Consider the following 25,565-nt stretch of genomic DNA (forward strand, 5'->3'; position numbering starts at 1 on the left):
TGTAATAATAGTCAAAGGAAACACAATACAACCCATACTTCTCCTGCTGACATATATCCAGGAGACAGAGTGGATTTAAAGCAAGGTGATCTTCGTAATCTGGTAGAAATAAAATCCCGAAAGCAGGAATTGATCAGTGTGGAGAATGGCAGGTAAAAGTAGTAGAAATACCTGCTCTAAAAGCATTGGATACAGTGATTCCCACAGGCACCAGGAAGCTGTTAGGTAATCAGAGAGTGATGCATCACATGCTTTGCTGTCTAGTAAAAAAAGAGGTGGGGGAAAGCAAGAAAATCTCTAAGCATATGGTCAGAAAGTGACAAATGTGCATGCTGTGGCTGTCTGGAAGATGGGAAAGCCATGGCCAAGGCTGTGACTCATTCCTGGATGAGCAAGGCTAAATGGCACCGAGGAAGCTGCTGGCTGGGTTTCACGATGCGACGGGCCACGTGGCTGTGGCATCCACCCCAGGCCAGCCTGGCACCGCCAGAGAGCCTCCTTGGCAGCATGAGTGTCTCAAGCAGGTTTTGAAGACCCAGCCTTTTCTCCTACGTGCATCTTTGAAGGAGCTTTCTCCCACTGACAGTAAGTACATTAAGTACGGGAGAACATTTGCAGAGGACTCTGCCAGCCAGCCTCCTTGGCAGGCAGGAGACAAGGCTTAGTACGGTGCAGTCAGGTGCTAAGCAGGTCGCAGAGAGGCCAGGTGTCCTCTGTGAAGGCTGGAGGAGCTCCATGTCCAGCAGACCTGGCTGTAACCAAAGGAGCAGAAAATGTCAATAGCTTGTCCTTCAGGTAGAGACAACCCACCAGGCGTTGGACTTCTGGGAGAAGCCATGTGCAATCCACAACAAGGGTCACTGATCCTGCAGGAACTCCTGTATATATCTTTGATCACCAATTTTTACATGGCTGCCCCCCCTCCCCCCCCCATTGTAGAAATTGTATTATATGCCTATGTATTGTACTGAGACTGTATTGTATAGATCATAAACCAGACTTTATCCCAGCTGTATTATAAATTATGTATTCTGCAGATCACATAATCACAGAACGGTCAGGGTTGGAAGGCACCTCTGCAGCTCATCTAGCCCAAACCCTTCCAAAGCAGGTTGCTCAGAGTTGTGTCCAGGCAGGTTTTGAATGTCTCCAGAGAAGGAGACCCCACAGCCCCTCTGGGCAGCCTGTGCCAGTGCTCTGTCACCCTCAAGGTAAGTTAAGTTCTTCCTCATGTTTAGATGGAAATTCTTGTGTGGCAGTTTTTGCCCGTTGCCCCTTACCCTGTTGCTGGCACCACTGGAAAAAGCCCAGCTCCATCCTCTTGGCACTCACCATTAAGATATTTGTAGATGTTGATAAAAGGTGTAGGTACAAATCAAGAAGTGCACGGAAATGCTGAAGTACAATCCCTGCCTCACCAGTTTTATGGACTAAGAGTACCATAAGATGGAGTAAGATCATATCCTTGCTGAATACTGTTCACTAAGCTTCTTTCCTCTTCAATCCAGCCTTTGAGAACCTACCATTTATCTGTGCAAGCACTGGCATCTGTAGGACTCTTTCTATGCTGCTTCAAGTCACTGATCTGGTAGAAAAATTAGTACATCATGAAAAAAGTGGTTCGTTTTATGCTGAGCTAGTGACTTGAACTCACCCCTGGCTTTGTTTGCAAAGGCGAGCTGGAAATCTCCTACCGTAGTGGGGTGGGGCTAATTCTCCAATTTTAGCTCATCTCCTGCATCATTCTCTTCTAGATTTCCTTTTGATGCAGATGGGTAACTTGCAAAATAGACCTCATGCTTTTTGCCTCCTTTGCCTGGAAATTTTGGGGTTTTTTTTGTTGCTGCAGGTGGAGCCAGGACTGAACCTTTCCTCCCCAGCACCATATGGAGCTGGGCTTCAGGGAGGCAAGCTGCTTGGAAAGTGGAAGAAATTCACAGCAGGGTAAGTATTGGGAAGGGCAAAACAGTGGTTAAATACAGACATAATTTTTGTGTGCGTCTGATAGCAAGGGACTGGCTGTCTGTCAAGCTGGGCACCACTGGGTTGTTTGATTTTTCTTAGATTTGTATCTCCCAGAGCTGGTTTGTTAACTTTTTCTTTAAGCATCTATTTGTTAATGCACAATGTTTTAAATATGCCTCCTGCATGAGCGCTGGTCTGGTCTAGTGGTGCAGGGAAAAGCCTTCCCTGTAGGGCAGATCCTCTGCTCCATCCTCTGGGCTGCCCCAGGCTTATTGCAGGGCTTAGCTCCTGTGGAGGGTTCAGGGCTTGGCGTGCGCAAGCAGGATCCAAGCAGGGAAATGACTCTGTTGGTGCACAGCAATAAGTGCTTCTCTCAAGTGTCTTGAGATCATGGCAAAAGGGACTGGGGCTGTATTCTAGAACGATGCCTGACATCTGGGCTGTGGAAATGTTCCTGACAGTGGTTGCTTTCTCTTTGCTCAGCCCTCAGCTGTGCCACTTCTCTGCCACCAAACCTTTTTCTTTCCCCTGCCTGAAGCCCCTCCGAAAACCCTCCCAGAATTATATGCCCCTTTTCCTATATTCAGCCTCTATGTCTCTGCAGAGATGCCTCAAGGAAACTGTTTCCCTTGGACTGCAGCCCATGAACCCACCTATGATCTGATTCAAGTGCAATCATTAAAGACTAATGATGCTCCATTGTCTTGAAAGATATTTATATTTCACGATGTAGTGGAGAGCTATCAAACTAACTTTAAATGAATTTAGTCGGCACAGTAAGCAGTTTAGCCAAGTTACCATGGGGCTACTAAAGGGCTAATTTACCCCCTCTAGAAGATCAGCAGAGACAAATCTTAACCTGGTGGGTGCAATTAAGATGTTCATCAAAAACTCAAGCTGAGCTACACTTTCTGGAAGCAACCAAAAAAGCCATCCTGAGTAAATCCAGAGTAGGGAAAAAAAAAGAAAAGGGTGAAGGCTCTTGTTTCATACTTTCAATTTTATTAATCTCAGTGCTAAAATCATACTTTGCATCTGTGTTTAATCAGGAGGCACTGCTCACTGTGGGCACACAGATGTAATAGTTAGAGCCATCACCAGTGAATGTGTCCAGTCTAATATTGGAAATAGGAATCTTGCTTTTAAGGGAGGGGATGTCTGAAGCAGCTTTACCCAAGAAAAGGCATATGTGTGTGAGAAGCACCCAGCTGGGCAGAAGTCAGTGCACGACCAGATTGTGGGAGGAGCTGTATGTGAACATGACTGCAAAAGCAAGCGACTCCTGTTCAATAGTCCGAGAGGTACCTGGGGTGAAGGATAACTGAGTGGTCAGGAATTCCCTGCAGTGAAGGCTCTGATCTCTTCCTATCCCATTTTATTAGTATTCCCTATGGTTCCTACATCTGTCATAGTCTGCATTAGATGTGGAGGGATGAAATCACCCTCATCATTTCCCCTCCCAGTCTAAGTGAGAATTGTGCTTTGATTAAGACATGCTGTGGTTGTTTTCAGGACTCATTAATACCAGGATTAATCTGAAGCTGCTGTATAAAGAGTGCATTCTGGCACCTCTGACAATAGGTATACTGTGACACTGGTCTCAGGTAGGTGTGACATCTGGGCTGGAGGACAACATGTTAGAACTGCACCCCTGTGTGTTATCCTCTCATCAGATAAAACAGTGACTTGTCCTCATTTAAATGGTCCCTGGAAGAAAGCAAAGCTGAAGCACTGTGCATCTTATTGATCAGCTTGCAATGAGCATTCATGGATTTTAGGAAAGGCTTGTGCAAGACCGGAAGGGTCGGGAAGGAGAGAACAACAAAGCAAAAGACTGACTCGCTGTTGCCTAAGCAGCTGAAAGGAGAAGAGCAGAAATATCACAAATACAACAAATCTCCTTTGCTAGACAGCTTGGCATCATGAACAGCAGACAACACACCTTTTCTCCAAATAGATAGAAATGAACAGCGTGCCGAAAGCAGTAGATAAGGGACCATAGGTTAATGCTGTTAGAGCCTTTTCTACCCTTGAGCAATGGCAAAGACTATGTTTGGTCATGAAACGTGGAGTCGTCACCACATTCCAAGTGCTGAGTGCAATTATGGATGCAGTAGATCTCTTGCTAGGACTTGTGCATGGGGAAATGTTTCCCATAGATGGAGAGATTTCCATGTAGAGATTCCTTCTTGTCTTACATGCTACGCCAAGGAAAACACAGCACTGGGGCGAGGGAATATCACAACAGAAAGAAGCGAGTCCATGAATGAGTCCACTGTAGTACCCATAATGGGCATGAATGTGTGCTGGCTGTTTGCATGGAGCGGGGAGCTGAAAATGGCTTTGGACATAGCCTTGCCCTGCAGCTGGCTGGTGTTGATCCTTTCTCAGAATAGAAGATGGAGAAAACTGTAACAACCTTCCAGGCTTGGCAGTACTGGAAGAGAGAATTGAAAGGAAGGGAGGGTGGGACAGACAAAAGGAGGCAAGGAAGGATGCAAGAAACACACTCTTTAAAGAAAGGCTTACATCAATCCCTGTGTTACTGAACCAAGACCCTCAAGGGAGAAGCTACGATTAGAGTTCATTACCCCTCGCAGCCTGCAGCCGTTAATTCTCTCCGGCAGCAATACCTAAGGTTGCAGCAATGTCCAGCCTGTGGCTGGGCATCTGTGTACTGCAATGTAGAGACACAGTAGGTTAGAAATACTTGCCCTATAAATGTGCAGGAAGTTGAAGAAGATAAAAACAATGCCCTGGGAAACAGCAGTTAAGTGAGAAAGGTGAACAGCAAATCATTGACAGGGGTTACTCCTGGCACCAAAGTTCAGTAGTGCATCCACAGGAGAAAACATCTCTTCAAAGGATGACAGATACTCTCCATCTATTGTTTCATAGCTCTTCATCTTCCCTGTTTCCACATGAATTTTTGGTCATAAAGCACTTTATTAGCTTAGTCCTTAAATGCTCCAGGAAGGAAATCAACCTGGCTGAACAACTCTTCCTATACTGAAATGGCCCAAGAATTGCTGAGGCTGGTTGAAACCAACAACTCTTGAAGCTTTTCCTTGCTACTGCAAGGCAGGATGGTGGTACTTATGTAAAGTAAGAGCCTGAAAAGGGGATTTGTCTCACTGAGTTTTCTCTCCCTTTTTTTCATGGCCATTCCAGCTCCCTTCCTGGAAAAGAAAAGAAAATCTCCTGCCACCCACAGATAGCAACCTCTGTCTTTCAGATCCCTTTACCCTGTAGAAGACCCTACTGTGTGTTTTGTGGTTCAGGGTTTCCAGATCAACTCAGGGATCAGAATCTAGGTTTCAGTGACAAAGGATCTTCAAAGGGGATGCCTGCTTGGTCTGTCCCTCTGATGTTCATGGAGGTCCACTTAAGGCCCCTGCTACTCTCATCTCTGGCTATGGAGGCTGGGAGGAACGCTGTCTCGCAGTGGGCACCCTTTAGCCACTCTTGGTCTAAGCCTGGCAGCTGGTATCCATCCAGAAACAAACAAATCGATGCACAGGTGAAGAAATGAAGATCTGAAATTTGCCCTTGGTTAGCCAGCCTTCTAGATCAACACTGTGAGTATTCCCAGCTGTTAAATAAAAGCTGAGAAGATAAATCTCAAATATAAGAAATTAAAATCAATAAACTCATGGAGTCCTCCATGTGACAGTTCAGACTCATAAAGAGATACAACCACTAAATCCATACAGTGCTGCTCTCTCACAATTGCACCCATTAAGAAAAGAGAAAGAAGAGTTATATGAAATGTTTGGCTGGGTATAGGAATCAGTTATCTTAATGATGCGATATCAAAAGGAAATATTGTCTCATTCAGAGATCTACCAGCTACAGTACTACAATGGTCCCCAAAGGATGGTAATTATTCTCACAGATGCCTAGAAATTCAGAATTATACTTTCACTATGTTTAATATCCTAGCTGTACTTTCAAGGATTATCTATCTTGGTAAAGCTTTGGGGATCTAATTCAATTGCTTTTTGTCTGGCACTGCTTTTTTATAAAACATGTGTCTTGGTGATACTGTGTTCCAGTGGATCTCCCAGAAACTGGAAGAAGAACTGATGAACAAGAAAGATCTGATCTGCTCACTATGCCTCTAGGACTGCATCCTGTCCTCAACTGTCTTGTTTTGCAAAGCAAAGGACATACCTAAAAAATTGCATCTGCCTCATGCTGATCAAGCCACACGGTAGGACGGAGACATATCCACCTTTTGATGCTTTGTACCGATTGTTCTGCTAAAATCAACAGCTAGCTTTTTTTTCAGCACAGCTAACATCTGCAATGTGTGAGGCACTTGTTTACCTGTGTGCAAAGAATAATTTATAATGGATTATTTACATGATCACACCATTATGGAACGACTTTACCTGGAGCCCCAGAGTAACAGCAAAACTGATAAGCTATGCAAAGACAGATGAAATGCAGCCGTTCCTCAAGCGAGACATTGTAGTGCTTGGGGATGTTTCATGCATGTGCTTATGGTAAAGATGAAGTATCAGCATAATGTTTGAGGGTGAGAAAAAAAGGACTCAATATAAAACTTCCCGGCCAGATTTCTGAGGCGTGGTGGCCATCATGCTTTTTTCAGTTATCAACAACTCACCCAATTTGGGTTCCAGTTGTTTCCTGGCAACCTTCACCAGCTACATGGTCAGTAAGCCCATGGTTCTCTATGCCTCTTAGTGGGAATCGACTGAATCCTCTTCCACTTTACTCACTCCTTGACGGCACCCAGGTTTACACTCAGTAAGTGTACTGTTGGGTGAGGTGTGTGCAGTGTTGATGTGGTGGTGTGAGTAGAGCATGAAAAGCTAACACGGGCAATTTCACCCGGGCTTCGCATGTATGCAGTGTCTAGCGGTAAGGAAGCAGTGCTGGGAGCAAGCCCAAGGAACAGAGTGCTATGAGGAGACTGCAAACATGGGAAGGTAGGATCTTTGAAAGTCCTGAAAAGTGGATGGCAAGCAGCCCAAGGGAAGAAGGAATTGATGGTGATCCCAGGGGTGGATTGAGTGGGATGCAGAGCAAGGAAGTGGTGGGGAGAGGAAAGGCACTGAACCCACTTCTGCTGTTAAGCACATTGTTACTTCTCTGAGCTGTGTTCCAACACAGCAATTAAAAATATTAAAAGTATTAAACGTGAACTCAACTTTAAGTTCACAAGTACTCATCTTGAATTTTATGCCGCTCTTCATATGCTTAAAATTAAGTGAATGCTTGAGAGTTTTCTGTATGGGAATGTTAACTAATAGGCAGCATCAAGTATCAGGCTAACAAATGTAAGGTCTCATCAGCTTCCTATAGAAAATAACTGGCAGGCTGAAAGGCACCTCTCTCAGTAGTGTAGAGTATATTGTTTTTCTGATTAACAAACCACAAGATGGATTTCTTTCCTAACATCTGATGCCTTGTGAATAATTTTCTTAATCAAAATGAATAAGCAGAAAACACGTTTTTTACCATTGTTGCTATGACACCATGAATTACTGCATTTTTTTACTCAACTGCTCTTGTGGTTTTGTAGTTGTAGGAAATTCACGATGAGATCATTCTGGAGAAGGGTTTAATGTAATGTTATAGAAGTTTAGATTCAACTGTCTACCAGATGCTGAGTCATAAAGAGAGAGCAGGATGTTTCAGATGTAATGGAATATGGCTAGAGTTTTTAGTAAGAATAAATACGAAATTGTACAAATCAGTGATTTAAATCAACATTGATTCTTGCTTGTCCAAGACCACTGTCAGTGACAATTTCTGGTCAATAAGGGACAGAATCTGACCCTGGCACAGCACCAGCACCAGCTGTAGAGCTGCTGGTGCAGGTCTTAGGGCAAGAGAGAGAGAGAGAGACCGAAAAACCAGCCAGTGCATGTAGGGGGAAACGATATGCTGTATGCCTGGAGAGTGAATAAGGGAAAAAATCAACGATTTTTTAACATTTATTGTTAAATCCTGCCCAATGTCGTCACAGAGCGCAGCTGCCTGCTATAAAAGTTAAAAGCCTGCACAGATCAACAGCAGAACCATGCAGAGAGAAGTGTGTCTGTATGGCTCCAACAAATCCAATGGTAAATGGCCATGTCAAAGCACCGAGCTCTCAGTTCTCCCAGGTGCTCCCGGGGCTGTGACTTGGGCTTTGCCACTGCGCTATGGCCATTGGTCCTAGGGGACCAGGTGCCCTAAGGAGGGATGGAGTGTTTCACTCCATCTCCAATTAGTGCAGGATTCAAGCCGTGTCACTAGGCTGGCTGGATTTTTCTCTCACACACATGGCTGCATGCACACAGACAAAATGATGATGAGGGCAAAACACAAGATGGGAAGTGCAGCTGTCAGCAATTTTTTGGCTCACAGGAGGAAAATAGGGAGCAGCCAGAGAATTGAGGGGAGGAGGGCAAATCCCTCAAAAAGAAAACCAAAGTAGAAATAAAAAAAAAGCCAGGAGGTCTTTTATGGCTTGGGAAAGTGGAAGGAAAACAAAATTGGAGAGGGTTGGGAGGAGAAAAAAGAAGCGAGAGAAAATCTGGGGAGTTACTGATGTTGCAGGATTACAGACCTGACGCCAGTGTGCTAATTGTGCTTTGTTTATAATAAACATCAAACTTCAACTTCTGCTGCATTCAGATAAGCCAAGAACAGGTTCCTTAACACTTGTTAGGGAACATTTAGTGATAGGTGGCAAACGAGCTAGTGGTCTCTGTGTCCATCTTCTAACAGAAACCAGCTGCTGGAAAACCAGAAATCATGAGGTTCCCAACTGAACTGCTCTGCCTCAGCTCCATTTTAGTTTCTGCTGGAGAGCTGTGAAACCAAGTCCTCAATGCTAATAAAGGTGGGAGCAAAGGTGGGTAAGACTGCTAGCTGCAGGCAGCTGGAGGGGTAGGATGGAGAAAACCACTCTGGCTGCTAACTGTGCACATGCAAAGAGAATTATTTACAATACAAAGTGCTGTAGTGACCTCTAAAATATGTGTTTGACAAAAAGGCTATTTAAAATAAAAGGCATTTACTAGTTCTGGAACAAAGCAGCAATGTAAGTTCAGAGACAGCTCTGAGGATCACATGAGGTTTGCCTTGCTGTGCTTCTGTTTGCAATGCACATGCAGGGAGTAGAGGACTGGGAGAGCTGCAGTCTCCGTTGCCATATAGGGTTGCTGAAGCTGCATTCCTGAAGGAAGAAAGATCCAGGAGTAGTCAGGACAGAAAGAGGAGCAGTCTGTCTTGAGCAACAAGATGAAGAAGGTGCTGACTCGGAGGGAACCCCATGGGTCCTTGGAGTGGGAGTGGACCCACCTCACCCTTGGCTGCTGCCTTGAGCCTGCAGGCCAGTCAGCTGCTGGAGGATGCTGGCTTCCCCTTGCAGCTTGACAGCTGAGAAGTGCCTCAGAGACCCCCAAAGTGGGACCACAGGGCAGAGAGGTCAGTGCCAATCACATGCTTTTCAATGTGTCTCTCTTATGTAACTTTTCAATTTGGCAGCTGAGAACTGAATTAACCCTTTGCTGTGCTAGAGTACTTTTTATCTCTCAGCTTGTCTAGTCACATGCCTGAGCTCAGGTCAGTCGAAGGCTTGCTGCTCCTCTGGAAGCAATGAATCTGTGTGAGGCAGTGTGAGCAGACTGCACACCCTTCGGGTTTCTGCAAACCAGGGTGCCTTAAGAAATGGTCACGATATGGCTATAGCCGTTAGGGAACACCAGAACCAACCCGCCGGCCTGAAAGAACCAGCCTGGGGTTAGTAACGTCAGTGACAGTTCACAGAGAGAAATTCCTCAGGTTTACCCATCTGCCTCTCCTGGGCTAGGGATAAGCTGTTGGGAGATAGCTCGGTATGCCTTTTTATCCCCAAATGTCTTACCTAACAGAGACAGCATCACAGGACAAAGTAGATGGTACTATTATTAGGAATAAAACAGGGACATGTTGAAATGGGACCTGATTCCAGCCTGGTGCTTCAAGGTAAGTTTTGAAGAGTAAAAGTTTTGTAAATATGTCCTCTACAAGGTGAGCAACTTCTGTTCTTGCCTTTTGTGTAAGCGTGATAATTACAGCTCTTATCTGTACTGAAATGCACCTGTCTTCCTCCTGTCCTCCATCCCTCTCCCGAGTTCTCAGTCCCAGAGGCATTTCAGTTGCTTATCTGGCAGGTATGTATCAAATGCAGCATTAGTTCAAGGACATATGCTAATAAAATAAACGTATCACAAAAGGCACCACCTGGTCAATATGCTTAATGTTTTGTGTGACAGATAAACCCAGAAGGAACTGATGAAGCAGCAACAATGGTTATGTTTACAGAGTAGTTACATGTTACTGAGCAACTCAGACAAACAGGATTCATCCCTGGTCAGTCCTCCCTTGCTGTTATATTACTTCAGGGGAGCGTGTTTTATTCAACTGCCCGTGGGACCTGGCTATTAATGGAGGTCTAAAATGCACCAAATTGGCCATTGGCAGTCCCATTAAGATGCATAAGTACATATTACTCACTTTATAGTTTGTGTGTAATTTGAGCTTTTCAAATTTCCTTTGGAAGTCTTAGCTTAGTCACTTATCATCACCTTAAGCTGCGTATCATCACCTTAAGTGAAGGTGATGACTTTTAGGGGAGTTTTGCTGTTGGACTCCCTGCTATAAGGTGGTGTTGAAGGCTGAAAGTCTTTGCACGTTCAGGACACAAACTACTAAAGGCTGTGAGAGTGTGCTGGGGGAATGTTGTGGCTGTAGTTGGTGGCAGCCTTCTGTGTTAGATGGACTATTTGTCCAACCCAGTTCGGCTGCACTTATATTTGTGCTGTATCGTGGCTGCCAGCCCATGTGACAGCATACGGCAGCTTTGATTTGTACTTTTAATAGGGCAGTTGGAGAGCCCTCCAGGCTCAGCTCGGCTGTTTGAGGGCTTGCTGACAAGCCTCCACCCCGTGCGAAAAAATACTGTCCTATCAACCATGGCTCCATTTCATCAAGTATTGCTGGTTTAAGAGGGAACCTGCCTGGCTGTCTTCTGTTTTGCCCAAACACACCAGGATTCTCCAGACCGCTGGGTGGTTGGTCATAGTCTGGCTGAGCACTTTCCCAAGCAGGTCCTAGTCTGGCTGAGCATTTTCCCAAGCAGAGGATCTGGGTAGGCCCATGCTGGCAATATGAAAATCACTCTTCAGAAGAAGACTATGCCTTCAGGAAGAGAAAAACATGGTCTTTTATGGGGACATTAAGTACCTAAATATATATATATCTACTTGGATCATGATGTTCACATTGTACATGCTACAACTTTCCTCCCCTCTGGCTATGCAGATTCTGAGGACCCTGATCACCTTGGCATGAATTATTGAAAAGAACAGAATAGATGCTTAAAACCAAGAAAATATGTCTGTGGAACAAAATGCTTTTTAAGTATCTCATTGATTCCTTCTTTACTGTACAGCCCGCTGCCTCCTAAACACCGTGGGTAGTCCTTAATTCCACTATCTCTGTTTGTGAATGCCTAAGCTGACCATTAGCATCCTGTCACCAGGAGCAAACTTCCCTAAGGGGAATTATTACACAATTACGGATATTTCATAACCTTTCCGGAGGCATCCAGCGCTGGCCACTCAGTGCAGACAGAACTTTGGTTGACAGGGGCTATTGGCATGGTAAAGTGAAGAAGCATCTTTTCTTGGAGCTGTTTTGAATAGGAAAGTAGTAGCAGTATAAAGTAGAGTTAATACAGAAATAAAGCCAGAAGTTCCTTTTTTTTGTCTTGAAGGAGCTGCAATTTAATTTCAATTGGGATGTAGCACAGAAAGGTAATGAAGAAATCAGAGAAAGCAGTAAGAACTGAACAAGGCTGGAGCAAAGAGGCATTGGACAAATTATCTTTCCTGTTTTCTGGTGAGTGTGTAACATGTCAGAGAACCTGCTTTATGCTTCATAGCAATATGATGAACAATATGAATGATATTATAATCATACATATAATGTGTGGAACCAACAGAAACAAAAAGGGTTTCCTGTAGTATTAGGGATGTTACTAGGCTGTAAAACTTATGGAAACCAAGAAACATTTTTTTGTCTTGCTACCTGTCCTTTTGATCACATTAGTATGTAGTATTAAAATAGGTCATGACTCTGCTGTGCAAAGTGCTGTGCAAACATACCACAGCAGGCCTTCAGCTAAGTTGTCATGGAGCCATTGTTTTCATTAGAAATTAATGTAATGCCTCTCTGCCAGCTCTGTGATACTTTTTTCCTGGGACAGACTTCTCAAACAGCTTGAAGGAATGGTTTAGTGGGATATGGGGAGAGATGACATGCAACGGACGATGACTTGTAGGCATTTTTTACTTTGTCAAAACTAAGTCATACAGTTCAACTCATTAGGAAATGTCATTTCTACTTGGATTTTGAGAGAGTTGAGAGATTTGGGGATTTTGTGGGAAAATGAGCCGGTGACTGACAGCGGTTTTGCTATAGGAAAACAGCAAAGTTGTGTGTGTGTGAATGAGTTTACCATCTCAGATCATTCTGGATTCATTAACAGTGGTGTTAATATTGATCACTCAGCATCAGGAAAAGGGAAGGGAAGGCTAGTGTTTAAAAAAAAAAAAAGGAAAACAAATTGGAGATAAAAACTAGTTAAATGCACTAGCTACCAGCCCTTCATACAGCATCTTCTATCACATCTGTTGCTATCACAAAGCTCTTCTTTATTATTAAGGGAGTTATGAAAGGGAGTGACTTGGAAACAGAGGAAAAAGTTGCAGATCATGAAGTATTGATGAATTATTGGGGAATATAGTCACATCTCTTGCTTTCCCAAAGTACTTCATGGAGTCCAGTGAAAAATGGCATACTGCTAATACGTTTTCTGCTGGAATCTGGTCTCTGTCAATTAAGTGTGTAAAGAAAATCTGCAAGGATCCTGGCAACACTGGACAGTATCCAGACTTGCAGAAGCAATGTACATACAAAAAAAGAGGTATGAAATACCAGTCAAGAATTCCTCCTGCCTGATATTAAATTACATTTCTGTGTATCGTATTCTCCTGTGTAATACAGATAATGCAGAAAATAATGCAGCCTTCATTTCTCTTGCACAGCAGCAGAATAATGCAAAGGGAATCTAGAATCTGATCTGTAGAAGACACAAAGAACTGCAGATACAAATTCAGTAAAATTCAGAGTTATGCAGATCTGAATTTAATTTCACTTATGCCTCTATTCTATTTTCAAAACAACACTTTAAGTTCAGTGTGTGAAAAGTATACTGATTCTGAACAAAAATGTTCATGCAAGTTGCTAATATAATTTATTAATCCACTTAAAAAATGTGAACTCATTAATGTTCCTGGTTATTTGCATTAGCCCAAAGGAAGCGGAAAAGGATTGCTTGAGGGTTTCCCACTGAATAATTCTAACCTCTCAGTGATGATCTGTTCCATAACCCTCCCTAGCACCGAGGTAAGGCTGACAGGCTTGTGGTTCCCCAGATCCTCCTTCTGGCCCTTCTTGTAGATGGGCATCACATTTGCCAACTTCAGACTCACTCTGGACAGATAAAACAGAAAGGCAACAGCAGGGACTTCAGTACTGCAATCTGGAAAACAAGATAATAAAAAAGGGATTAAAGTGATAATTTTTAGTTGACAGACTTCAACTGCAGAGCTACAGTCATCTAATGGGAGGCTGAGTTTCCTGTATAGCATATATATGCTGCCCTGGAGTTACTTGATAAAATAATTGATGGGAAATGAAAATACAATTGCATGCAGGATGGTAAAGTATATTAACTGTCTCTGGCACCCCCTGCTTTTCTTTGTGAATTACTCCAGTTCTACCAACACACTTCTGAGGGAAGCTTTGTCTTCATCTCTCATTCCTGCAGGAAAGCAGGCCAGTACATGTGCGTAGGATCTATTCTGTACCTGGTAAGTCAGCCTGCATCAGGGATGGGATAGAAAAAGCTGCCCCTCCTGGAGCATGGTGTTGTCTGGGTGGGTACAGATAACCGAAAGAGTTATAGCTGTTCAGATCAGGAGATATATTAACTTTTCATCTTTCCAGTCTTCATCTCATGGAGCTTTTACGAGGGCTTCACTGGCTTCCCAGGCATCCTGCTCATGGAGGAACTCAAGAAGACAGGGCAGTCCTTTTGCCTCTTGAGACAGAAAATGCCCTCTCTGAGTCTTACAGCTCAGGTTAGTCCAGGAGGCAGAAAATACGAAAAAGCTTTGTGGAGCTCTTCACTGTGTAGGCGTGGAGACCTACAAATGATAGGTGTGGGCAAATGGGGAAACCATGGTGCACCCCTGAAATCTGTGTCAGAAGGCACACCAGCGTGAAGACCACAACAAAGATCCCTCTTGCTTGCCTCCCCATTTCCACAGCCTGAGCTGACCCCCACCTGGCCAGTGTTCTGCATCATGGAAGGAGCAGGATTTTTTTTGACACTGGAGATATCACACAAGCCATACCAAAAGAAAATGATGCCAGGGGTTTAATATGGAGTAAGCTTTAGCACAGCAGCAGACTTCATCAATCATTGTGTTCTTGGCTCTCATTTTGTAGGCAGACCTTCAAAGTCAGCTTTGGTTTATTTGACATAATTGCTATAATAGTACTCATCAGCTTGTTAGTGTAGAAGACTCAGGTATTTGGCATCCAGGTCAATATGCCATATAAAGATACTCCCTATCTTTGCACAGTGCTTGTTAGTGTAATGCTCAGGAATGCACTAATGTTGTGTGAATAATTTCAACAGGGCAAGATTATTTAGATCTACTCACCCCCAAACCTACATTATCTTTAAGAGCTGTATTTAAATTCATAGGAAGCAGAGAAGACTGCACATATGAAAGGCTGCCTCTCAGCAATCTGTAGTTTTAAAGAAATTAACCCTTTGGGAGGGTCTAACTTAATTTATAATTTCTCTGCCTCCAGCTCAGTGGAACATGAAAAAGATTCGCTGCCTCTCCCAAACCCAACCTAAGTACTTAGGTGAAAGCTAACTCAGAGAAAAGCAGCACATAATAGTCTCACAGACCTGGAAGCTGAAAGATGTGGTCTTAGCTTGGTGCCCACATTAATAATCCAATCTCTTCCAAGAATTTCATATATTAGTCAATGCTCATCACTGTTAAATATATGGAGCCATGGGGACTTATAATGGATCTGTAAATACCCTTCCCTAAGTCACTGTTAAGACTGTAATTAGTTAGGAAATTATTTGGCTTTTCTGTTTCAGGTTTCAGCCACTAGGCTCATATAATTTTTGGTTACCTTTATAGGAAAAAAAATAAATCTGTATAATTATCATCAGCAATAAATATATAGAACATGAGTTCCTTTGCTCCAGAATATTTTCCATTTTGCCTCAAAACGCATTTCTTGTTTTGCATAAACATTTGAGTGGAAGTTCTTTTCATTATTCTGGAAGACACACTAATACCATTACCTTTTTTATGCAAAGGAAAATCAAAGAAGGAAGAGGCTAAATGATTGATTTTGGTTTCTGGTACAGTAGTGATGAGAAGTGTATGCTGGCATATGTGACCTTGGAGGCCAATGTTCTGGGCACCCTGGAATCCCTCAGCAGCAGAGGAATAGGACCAAGCATGAAAGAACAGGCTGTCCTTTACACAGCTTTGGACTGTCTAGGGTCACAGGCTTGCCCATGCATGCAGTATGCTGTGCACACTAAAGTATGCTTGAACCTCTCCACATCTCAGATTGTAGGGTAATGTAGCTTTGAAGTGCCTTGGTTTTTTTCTGTATGATTCATGATCCTGGTCCAGAAAAATGCCATGAAATTGATGAAATTGTATTCACTTACCATGGGAGGAGGCAAGAAGTAGTAGAATTACAGTCACTTCTGTATATCCCAGTAAAATACATATACAATATATACTAAAGGAGTACACAAACCTGTGCCCAGACACAATCAAAAGCCGTGTTATTGTTGTTATTATTATTATTATTGTAATCATTATGGTTATGACCCAATGTTACTTTATTTTACCTAGGATTTTTTTGGCTGAATTCCTTAATAAGTGTTTTTGGACTGGCTCTGTTCCTGTGGAGTTGTGTCCATCGAATCAGGGCATGGAACGAGGATTGCTGTTTGATAGTCCACCCATATGAAGAGACTGGAGACTGGTGAGCAAGCAGTAAGAAATCAAGGTAAACATTTTATTGCCTTTTGAAGGGTCCTTCCTGAAAACTAGCAGAAGACAATGAAAATCTTTCTATTGTATAAGGTGAGGACTTAGCAAAGAGCAGATCATCACCGTTACACTTCAAATAAAAATACGGTAGCGCTTACATGTTCTCAGCTCCCATTAGCTGAACACATGATGACATGATAGCTGACTATTTAAAGTGACTTGAAGGGTTTTTTGGATATATTTGGGATTGAAAACTTTGCCGCTGTTTCCTTCTGATATGGACATGGTCACAGGGCTCCATAGCCTGCCTTATTTCAATATTTGTCTACTACCCTCATATTTACTCTAAATTGGTCAGGAAGAAGATGTAAGTAGAGGATATGGGGGCCTGACCACTGTTCATGATCCTGGATGGGAGTCTGACTTATCAGCATTCCAAGTTTGCATTGGTTTCATTGCATTTTCAATATGGAACAAAGGTATTTCTGTATTTTTATTGGTTTGTTTTTTTAATAGATCTAATTCTATTTGTGTGAGGAGAAGTTTTATGATGTGTTATATTACCATTTATATAACAACAGGCTGGTAGGAGTCCAGAGTTATTAACTAGGATTGTTCAAACATATTGAGCAAAGGGTAGAAACAGGGGAAAGGAACAGATACAGCCACAGTTACGTCCTCTGCTTCAGTCTGCCTGTCCCTTCCAAATATAAGGATCAAACAAAATTTTTTCACATTCACTGCAATTTGATATAGGCTAAATTCACTTCAGGCTTAAAAGCCCATCAGGTTGTAGCAGCTTTTTCATCTCCACTGCAACAGGAAACTTTAATTTGATTTTCAAAGGACTTGAGTTTGGGTTTCCACTGAATTAAGTTGTTTGAGTATTAGGTCCTCTGAAAACTGTTACTGAACTCTTCCATCCTCCTCCATTCAATTTGATGCTTCTAATTTTTGTGCTTCTAATGAAAGGGATGTTTACTACCAGGGATCTAACTTGAACTGATCTGGCAAGTTGCAAAACATTCAATATGAATGAAGTTTTCTCCATCAAAAAGGTCTTATGTCAAAAGTGAAGGCAAGTCTCTGCTTTTCCTCTTCTCAAGTACTGGATATTAGACATTAATCATTGAACTGGAAATCCAATTACATGATTATTAATGAGATGTATTTTTTTCAACTTGGGGGAAAAAAAGGCCAAGTGAAACATGAAAGTCCACTGGGAAACACTGCCGATTAAAGCAATTAAAAGAGGATGTGGAATTCTTAATTCTTACACTTGGCTAGAAAGATGATTGACTGGGCTTGACTCTCCTGGGAGTGGGTGTGCTGGGCAGTTTTTTATTTGCTTCTTAAGATCAAATGCTTCTGTTTCCATTATGAGGCAAAATTAATTTTCTTTGCAGGGAACTTTAGTTATTATGATATGGGTAGCTGATCAAGTTTAAAATGTTTGATCAGGTTAAGCTATGCCTGTCATTTAACATTCCCACTCATGGAGGCAAGCACATATTCCTTCCATTCTCATAACATTCTGCAGACAGACTTTCTGACAGCTGAAGTGTAGCCAGTAAATTTCTTTTCCATTAGTTGCAAATTGTACAATAATATACTAAAGTAATTACACCATAAATCTTCTTGCCATGAAGTTAGGCTCTGCGGTACACACTCATAAAATAGTGCAGTAGCAAATGAAATCACTGCATCTGTATATATTAGTCTTGCAGTAACTTTTCTTGAGTGTGGTCTAAAATATTGACAAGAGTGAATTGGGAGGAACTGGGATGGATCCAATGTTTCTTGATTTTTATAAGAGAGGAGCTAGAGTTCTTCAATAATTAGGGCTACCTTGTAGCTACACGTGGGTCACAGTGAGGATTATTGCCAACAATCTCTTTAGATGTGCATTGTGAAATAGAAAATAATATACCCTGGATCATCCAGGATGCAATGAGCCTTAGCTGAAGGTCTGAGTCCAAGACAGAATGTGTTGAAGCACCCAAGGAGTCTACCCAGTCTAGGCAGAATACCTCTAGGCTAAATCTAACCATTGCATGGCTCTAAAATGCTTTGAAGGTCAGGAAAACACAAATGAGAATATTTGCACTAAAAGAAGTAGCTGCCAATACATCTATTTTACTTAGGTCCCTAGAAAAGAACTGATAGGTACTGTACCTAAAGCACTCTCTCAGCACCTGAATGTGAAAAGTCATGATTTAGCATTACCATTATATGGCAAACTGTGGCAATAAAATTATGTTTTCTAGGCAGTTTTGTTCCCAAAGCCAAGGGCTGCCCTGGAGACAAAGCTGCCTGTAACCCTCCTGATACTCCTTGAACTGTGCAATGTGAAAGTTCCTTCCTTTTTTTGGAAGAGGATGGTAGCAGCCACCCTACACCAGCCCACAATTTTTCTCCTTTAGCCCGAAGACTGTAAAGGTCCCTCTGGATAAGAATCTCTCGATATCCAAAACGGTGTGACCAGCAGGACCAGGGCAGTGCCTGTCCCCCTGTACTGGGCACTGGTGAGGCCGCACCTGGAACACCGTGTTCAGCTTTGGGCCCCTCACTGCCAGAGGGACACAGAGGGGCTGGAGCGTGTCCAGAGACGGGCAACGGAGCTGGGGAAGGGGCTGGAGCACAAGGCTGATGAGGAGCGGCCGAGGGAACTGGGGCTGTTCAGCCTGGCCAGGAGGAGGCTCGGGGGGACCTTGTTGCTCTCTACAGCTCCCTGACAGGGGGTTGCAGGCAGGTGGGGGTCGGTCTTTTCTCCCAGATAACAAGCGACAGGGCAAGAGGGAATAGTCTCAAGTTGCACCAGGGGAGGTTTAGATTGGGTATGAGGAAAAAATTCTTCACTGAAAGGGTGGTCAAGCATTGGAACAGGCTGCCCAGGGAGGCAGTGGAATCACCATCCCTGGAGGTGTTTGAAAAACATGTAGATGTGGTGCTTATAGGCATGTTTAGTGATGGACTTGGCAGTGCTGGGTGAACAGTTGGACTTGATGATCTTAAAGGTCTTTTCCAACCTAAATGATTCTATGATTTCCAGAGAGACCAGGGGCTGATGCAGTCTTCCTTCGAGCCGTGATAGGTGTTTGCACCCAGACAGCCATGGACCTTTCGCAGGACAAGGAATGTGCTTGAAACTTCTGTATTGACCCTAAGGAATGGGGACGTGCACGTGCACTTAGACTGTACAGCACTTGCTCTGCCTTCCTCCTTCTCCAGGTGGGCTGCCAGGTCCCCAGGAAGCTATATACTGCTGAAGAAGCTCTGAATCCAGCTCTTCCATTGCCCAGCTGCATGCCCTGAGACAAGAACTGCAGGCTGGATTTATAGGAGCCCACGTCAAGTTTAATTTGCTACACTGTGTATAGCTCATCTGCCAGGCTGTGTGAGCTTTGCTGTCTCCCCAGGGCTATGCCAATGGTGCCGTTCACTCTTCCTGCATAAGGGGTAGCATCTATAGAGGCTGGGTCATTTCCAGGACCATTATCTCTTGTGGTTTGGTGGCACAGGTGGAGAGGTGGATTCATGGTAGTGATCAGATTTCTGGAAAAAAACAGTGCAGAGGCAGGGCAGGAAGAACTTATGCTGAAAAAGCCAACATTGCAGTTTCTGATTCTGTATAGCACTGCAAACACGGACTTCTGCCAGGGGTCAGCCATGGCAGCAAGAGCACTAATAACCCCCAGTGTGGGAGCATTTCAGGTGAATGGGCTTTGCTGTTTTGTGAATCATTACCCTCATACAGGCAGCATCTTTGGCTGGGTCTCGAGTGACAGTGGTGTGAAATGGGCATTTGACATTGATTCATCTGGGAACTGGGCATGTACAGGAGCCCTGGAGTGAGATTTTCCCTGCACATCAAGGCCCAGGAAGTACATTTGATTACATTCACTATATTTGGTGTGATTTGCTGCACTCAGATATTCAGCTGCAATTAGGTGGTTAGAGACTCATCATTAATCTTCGGCTCTGTGCTGCCTATCAATCTGTTCCCTCACATAGCTTATGGCAGTATTCTGAACATTTTGATTAGGAAATATCCCTGCCTTGGAGCTGTTGCTGGTGGCAGGATTTCTGTGTGCACCTCCTGTCAATATCTAAATGTCTTCTGTTCAAGACTCTTTAGAGCACTTGTCTCAAATGACAATTATTGTCTGTTGCCTGATTCAGAGATCTCTGAAAACATGCTGAGCTGGTGCCCTGATATTAGACCCCCCAAGACATTGCTTGTTCCTTGATACCTGAGCATATTCCTTGATGAGCTTTCTGATTTGTTTTCTCCCATTAGGATTTCTTAGGATGTTCGGATTCATCTAACTTACCTCCTTCTGCTTTCCTCCTTCTGAAAAAGGCTTATATTCTTGTTGCTCTTCTTATATTTAAAATGCTTTGGATTTAATTCTGAATTCACTGGCCTTCTTTTCAGTTTACTCTTTCATAAATAATTATAAAAGAAAAACAGGGGACAATTTAATTGTACTTGTGATAGGAAAAGAACTTCTTAGAAAAGTCACTGTGGGGGTGGCATTGCGGAACTTTTGCTCTTGAGGGAGCTCTCTTCCAGGTCATAGAATCATAGAATGGTTTGGGTTGGAAGGGACCTTAAAGGTCATCAAGTTCCAACCCCTTTGCCATGGGCAGGGACACCTTCCACTAGACCAGATCAGGACAATTCAAGACAGCTTTGAATTCTCAGTGCTTTTAACTGATGAGAGAGGCCAGTAAGTGGATGGACTTCTCCCTGCCTGCATCCTTCTCTCTGGAAGCTTTAATCTTGTTTAGCCCTGGTCTGATATGGACACATGGTTCATTAGTGATATCTCCTACCAGGGAAGAAGACCTCAATGCATCACAGGTAAAGCTGATCTATATCCATGTAGTGCTCAGGCATTCTAAATAAATCATTCTCTGCAGGTTTATGGGGAACATTTTACATGTATCTATTAATCCTGTTCCATTCTATATCACAGATGACATTCCCTTTGAAATCCTGGGATGATTTCAGATCGCTATGAATTTGAGGATTGTTTTCAAGTGCTAGCAAGAATGGATTCTTCCAAGATGGGAATTGTAGCCCAATCCTTATGCTATACCATGCGGAAGATCACCATGAAAAACAATGGGGAGGTGATGGACAGAATCCAAGCAGTTCATTTATTTCTGTCCATGCACAAATCACAAGAAAACTTCACTCTGAAGCAGGTTTTCATTCAAATCCCATTCTTCTCCCTGTCTAGAATCAGCATATATTTTGCCTGGTAAGAGTCAGTAATGGTAATGGTCCAGTCACCAGAGATACTAATGTCACTCTTCCACTTTAGACCTTACAAGATTAAAGACCTTCCTTAAAAAAAAATTAAAAAAAAAAGAAAAAGAAGAAAAAAGCTGTTATTCAGACAGAGTACTGGATATGCTGAAGAATGTTATATGAATGGAGCTATGAAGAGATTGGACTTGACAATTATAATGGGTTTGAAATCTGTGGATCTACCTCTCAGCTGTACCCTCCTGTGGTTGTAATAGTGTTGAATGAAGCTGTAAAGCTGGACATTTTGTGGAATTTAACATAAATGCACATTGGCTCCTCCAAAGTTTTCTGTCCCTGTGAGTATCTCCAGTATATCTCTTAAGCTTCCTTGAAGTTCAAACTATTTGTGTTGCTGTTTAAACAGGGTTGTGCTCTATTATGTTTGTGTGACAGATATAGGAAAGGTGGGAAACTGAGATGAGTTTTGAGTATTTTTTCTATACTTCTTGAAGAAGATATTGTATCAGATTGATTCTAATTGTCCCCTATATATTCAAGTTGCAAAATGACCATGTTAATAACTACAGCCACCTGCACAAAACCCTGCCTCAACTTTTAACCAAAAACTAAATCCTGTAGATATCTGCTGTATAAGGAATAAGAGGGGGAAAAAAAAAAAAAAAAGAAATGTGTCAGACAGGTAAATGCATACGAATTTCCTAAGATAAGCATTTGCAGTTACTTTAGCAATGGCTGGATTTATTGCAAATGCTATAACTCTAGTACTGAAATTAATCAGTAGGAAGAGAACAACACAAAACTAGCTATTAATCTTTGTGCATCCAAAACTGTCATGAGAAGAAAAGAGTTTTAGGAAAGGATTAGAGACTCCTCACTGTCTAAAGTCTCAGCTGTGCTTTACTTTCCACTGCTGGATACAGAGAAGCAAATCCAAATCTTTCACTGCATCTCTTGCTTTGTTTTTATTTATGTTTGACATCAGGATGCAGCTGTACTGACACTTCCTGAATAAGACAAGGTCATATTCATCATTCCATGTTTAAATAATCCTTGTGTTTTCAGTCTCTTGTAGTACACATCCTACTAGACCATTAAACTATCATCTCTGTTGGGTTTCTATGAAATTTTTCATTTTTCCTGCAGCTGATGAAATGAATGGTGATGATGTACTTCTTACCAAAAGCATCTAACATTTAAACTCCCACACTTCCCTGAGCAGTCAGTACTGTTAAAAGTCAACTTAACACCTTTATTCCTTCAATTCATGAAGACAGACAGTAGTGTTTAAACAGAATCCAAAGGGTACCTCCAGGTGTGTGTTATTTGGGTTAAAATCTGGACTGCTAGTTTCCTCTGGAGTTCAGGCTTTATGGTAATCTAGGTCAATTCTGTGCAGCTATGGAAGCTATCAGATAAAAGTTTTTCTATTAGCTCCTAGGAAAAATGCTTATTGGGCAAGGAAGCTGGGAAATTGTGCTTTATGAAATTGTGTTTTCTCTATCTCGCCCTCTTTCTGGGAACTGCAGAGATATTAAGCACGAGACTCAATTTGTTTTCTACTTCCATGGTAGAATTCACCGAAGTGAACGAGTAAGAAACAAGTTTATATTGGCCAATTTTTACAAAAAATGACTAAGATGTCAGCTGAACTAATACCGGTGGAGATATTATATTTTGTAATATCCAGGTGGTTACCAAATCTGGGAGAACCCCTGGGAAAAGACAGACTGACAGGGAAAGGGCAACAGCTGGTTATTGGTGGAGGTTTTTCCAGTGTTGAGTCACAGTACCAACCCCAAACAGTTGCCAGCCTCATCAGAAGCTTTCAGAAGGTTATTCCACTTCTTTTGTGTGTGTTGTTTTACCCTCTTGATATCATATTTTGTCTCCTGGTGGTTCCTACAGGGATAATACAGGGACCTTCCAGTAGAAGGTGACACTTTGGCAAGGGTTAAGAAGGCTGAAGTTGATTCATGCTAATAGACTTTAATGATTAATGGTGCTATGAGCTGGAATAAATTCATTTAGTTTGTATTGTGCCTTAATCCAAAGGACGTGCTGATCTGTTCATCACATAAGTCAGGGTGTCAGGATGTTTCACCGATGGAGTGGTTGTAGCAAACACTGAGGATCACTCAGGAAGCACAGAGGGAGTTACTGTTTTTCTAGAAAGAATTTCTCTAGTGATTTTGATTGGCTCTTGACAATGATGATCTTAGCCACTAAAAGGAATCCCAGGAAGACACAGACCAGTTACATTAAATTAAATCTAAAAAAAATGAAAAAAAGAAAAAAAAAAAGAGAGGAAAGAGAAAATAAAAAGGATTGAAGCCTGTGACTGAGAGACAATCAGTGCAGGAGACCATTTGGCAGGTTTAGCAGAAGACTATCACAGGTAGGACTGGGAATTCATGCTAATGTAAATATCAGTTTGCATGATTAAATTTAAAATCTTACAGCTGCTTCGTTCAGTATAGTTTGTACAGTCTCATTTTCTCTGTGTGTTTGTGCGTCTTGTACTTCTGAGTATATTAGCCAATTTCAGCTAAATCAGATGAAGGTGTCCAGGACAGTAGGACTTGGGATAATTCAATTCCCATGAGGTTTTTGGAACAAAGCAACTACAGATTGTGCCAAAGTGAAAACTAAGCACACTAAGAAATTGTATTTGCTTGTTGGTTGTACATCACTTACAGGATGTTCTCAGAAGAAATGAGGAGACCACAGGAAATGCTTTTAAGCTGATATGCTGGAGGCTCAGAGCCGTGTTAGCTTTCTGGTATGGGTGAAAGTCACTTTAGACTGCTTTGACAGTATAGCAATGCTATTCATGAGATGACTTGAATCTCTGCTTTTCTGCATTGCCTACATTCTGCCTGGTAAAATGTCACAAACATGGAGTAAAGCAGGAGAGTGGTCTCCGCTGGAGACATATCTGTAACATCAGAAGCTGAATACAGATAGAGCAAACCCCACTACGCAACATTAAAATTAAATGGAGCACAGCCTAAGCAGGGTGAGTCATACCCTCAGTCCTTAAATTGCAGTCAGGGAGATGTGCTGGTCAATGAGCAGCTCCAGTCTTTTTTCCAGTCTTTGTTACTTGTATAGCCTGTACGTGTAGGAGCTCAGTCACTGTTGATGATCCCACTGGTCTGCACTGTGCAGATCTGAAAAAAAATAAAGATTCCACCTCATGGATATTCTGCTGTATGTTTCTTTTCACTGTACATGTCACCGTTTCCTCATCTTTACTGTCTCCGGGGAGAAAAAGGAAAATATTAAATGTCTCAACTTGGGCAAGAGGGAATAATTCAGAGGGATTTTCAGCTCAGTACAAGCCTTCAGAGTTGGTTCTTTGTTGGTAAATAGATAGCTCAGGGTTTGGAGAAAGACACTGAGAGATTTCAACTGCTGATTGAAAATTTAACTGAGAACTCCTTCAGCATGGGTGGAATTCAGAGGAGCCATGGAATTAAAAGCAAACCAAAGGGTGAAGCTGGAAGGGGCTCACCTGATCTCCCTATAGATATGGAGCAGGAATAGGGGGAAACCTGGGGTTGAGCTATCCACTGACCCTCCCAGAGGCTGTGAAACTCTGGTCTCTAGGAACTGAAAAGCAAACCAGGTGCTGAAATTGCAGCAAACCTGCAATAACGGCTGGATGCTGGCAGCTTCGCACTGTGAATGATGTCTTTATTTTGGTACAGAAAGCTCTTTAGGAAAGCTGTGGAGTGTGACTGACAGCTAGCTTGACCCTCTAACAGAACTGCAGACTCAGGCTGAGGGACACAAGGGGACTAGGCAAGCAGGGGGACTTGAGGGAGCAGAATTTGCTTCTTCCTCCTAGTTGATGACAGAACTCCCAACTGAGAAAAGTTGTGGCATGCTGAGGGGGGGCCTAGGGTTGTTTTGTAGACCTTCCTCATAATTAGCTCAGTTATTGTCTGCCAAGACCTGGAATGCTGCTGCTGGAAATGTTAAGGCATTTCTTTTGTTCTCCAGTATAAGAAACCACAAGCATTGACAAATCCAGCCATCAGCCAGTCTTTTACCATTATACAGCATTATGAAAATCATCTCTCCATTTTGATAGGCCAACAGTGCCATTGATTGTGCTATCCTCTGGCAGTCGGCGCCAGACT

At 42.7% G+C, this 25,565-nt stretch overlaps 1 long non-coding RNA gene across 1 annotated transcript; it reads left to right on the plus strand.

The window, feature by feature from the left end:
• Positions 1 to 22,087, plus strand: LOC308069558. Its single transcript, XR_013930458.1, has 2 exons — positions 1 to 1,944; positions 6,021 to 22,087. It is a non-coding gene; the product is annotated as an uncharacterized lncRNA (long non-coding RNA).
• Positions 22,088 to 25,565: the final 3,478 nt, after the last annotated feature.

The sequence above is a fragment of the Falco punctatus genome (genome assembly GCF_963210335.1).
Source record: "Falco punctatus genome assembly, chromosome: 9".
Lineage (NCBI taxonomy): Eukaryota > Metazoa > Chordata > Aves > Falconiformes > Falconidae > Falco > Falco punctatus.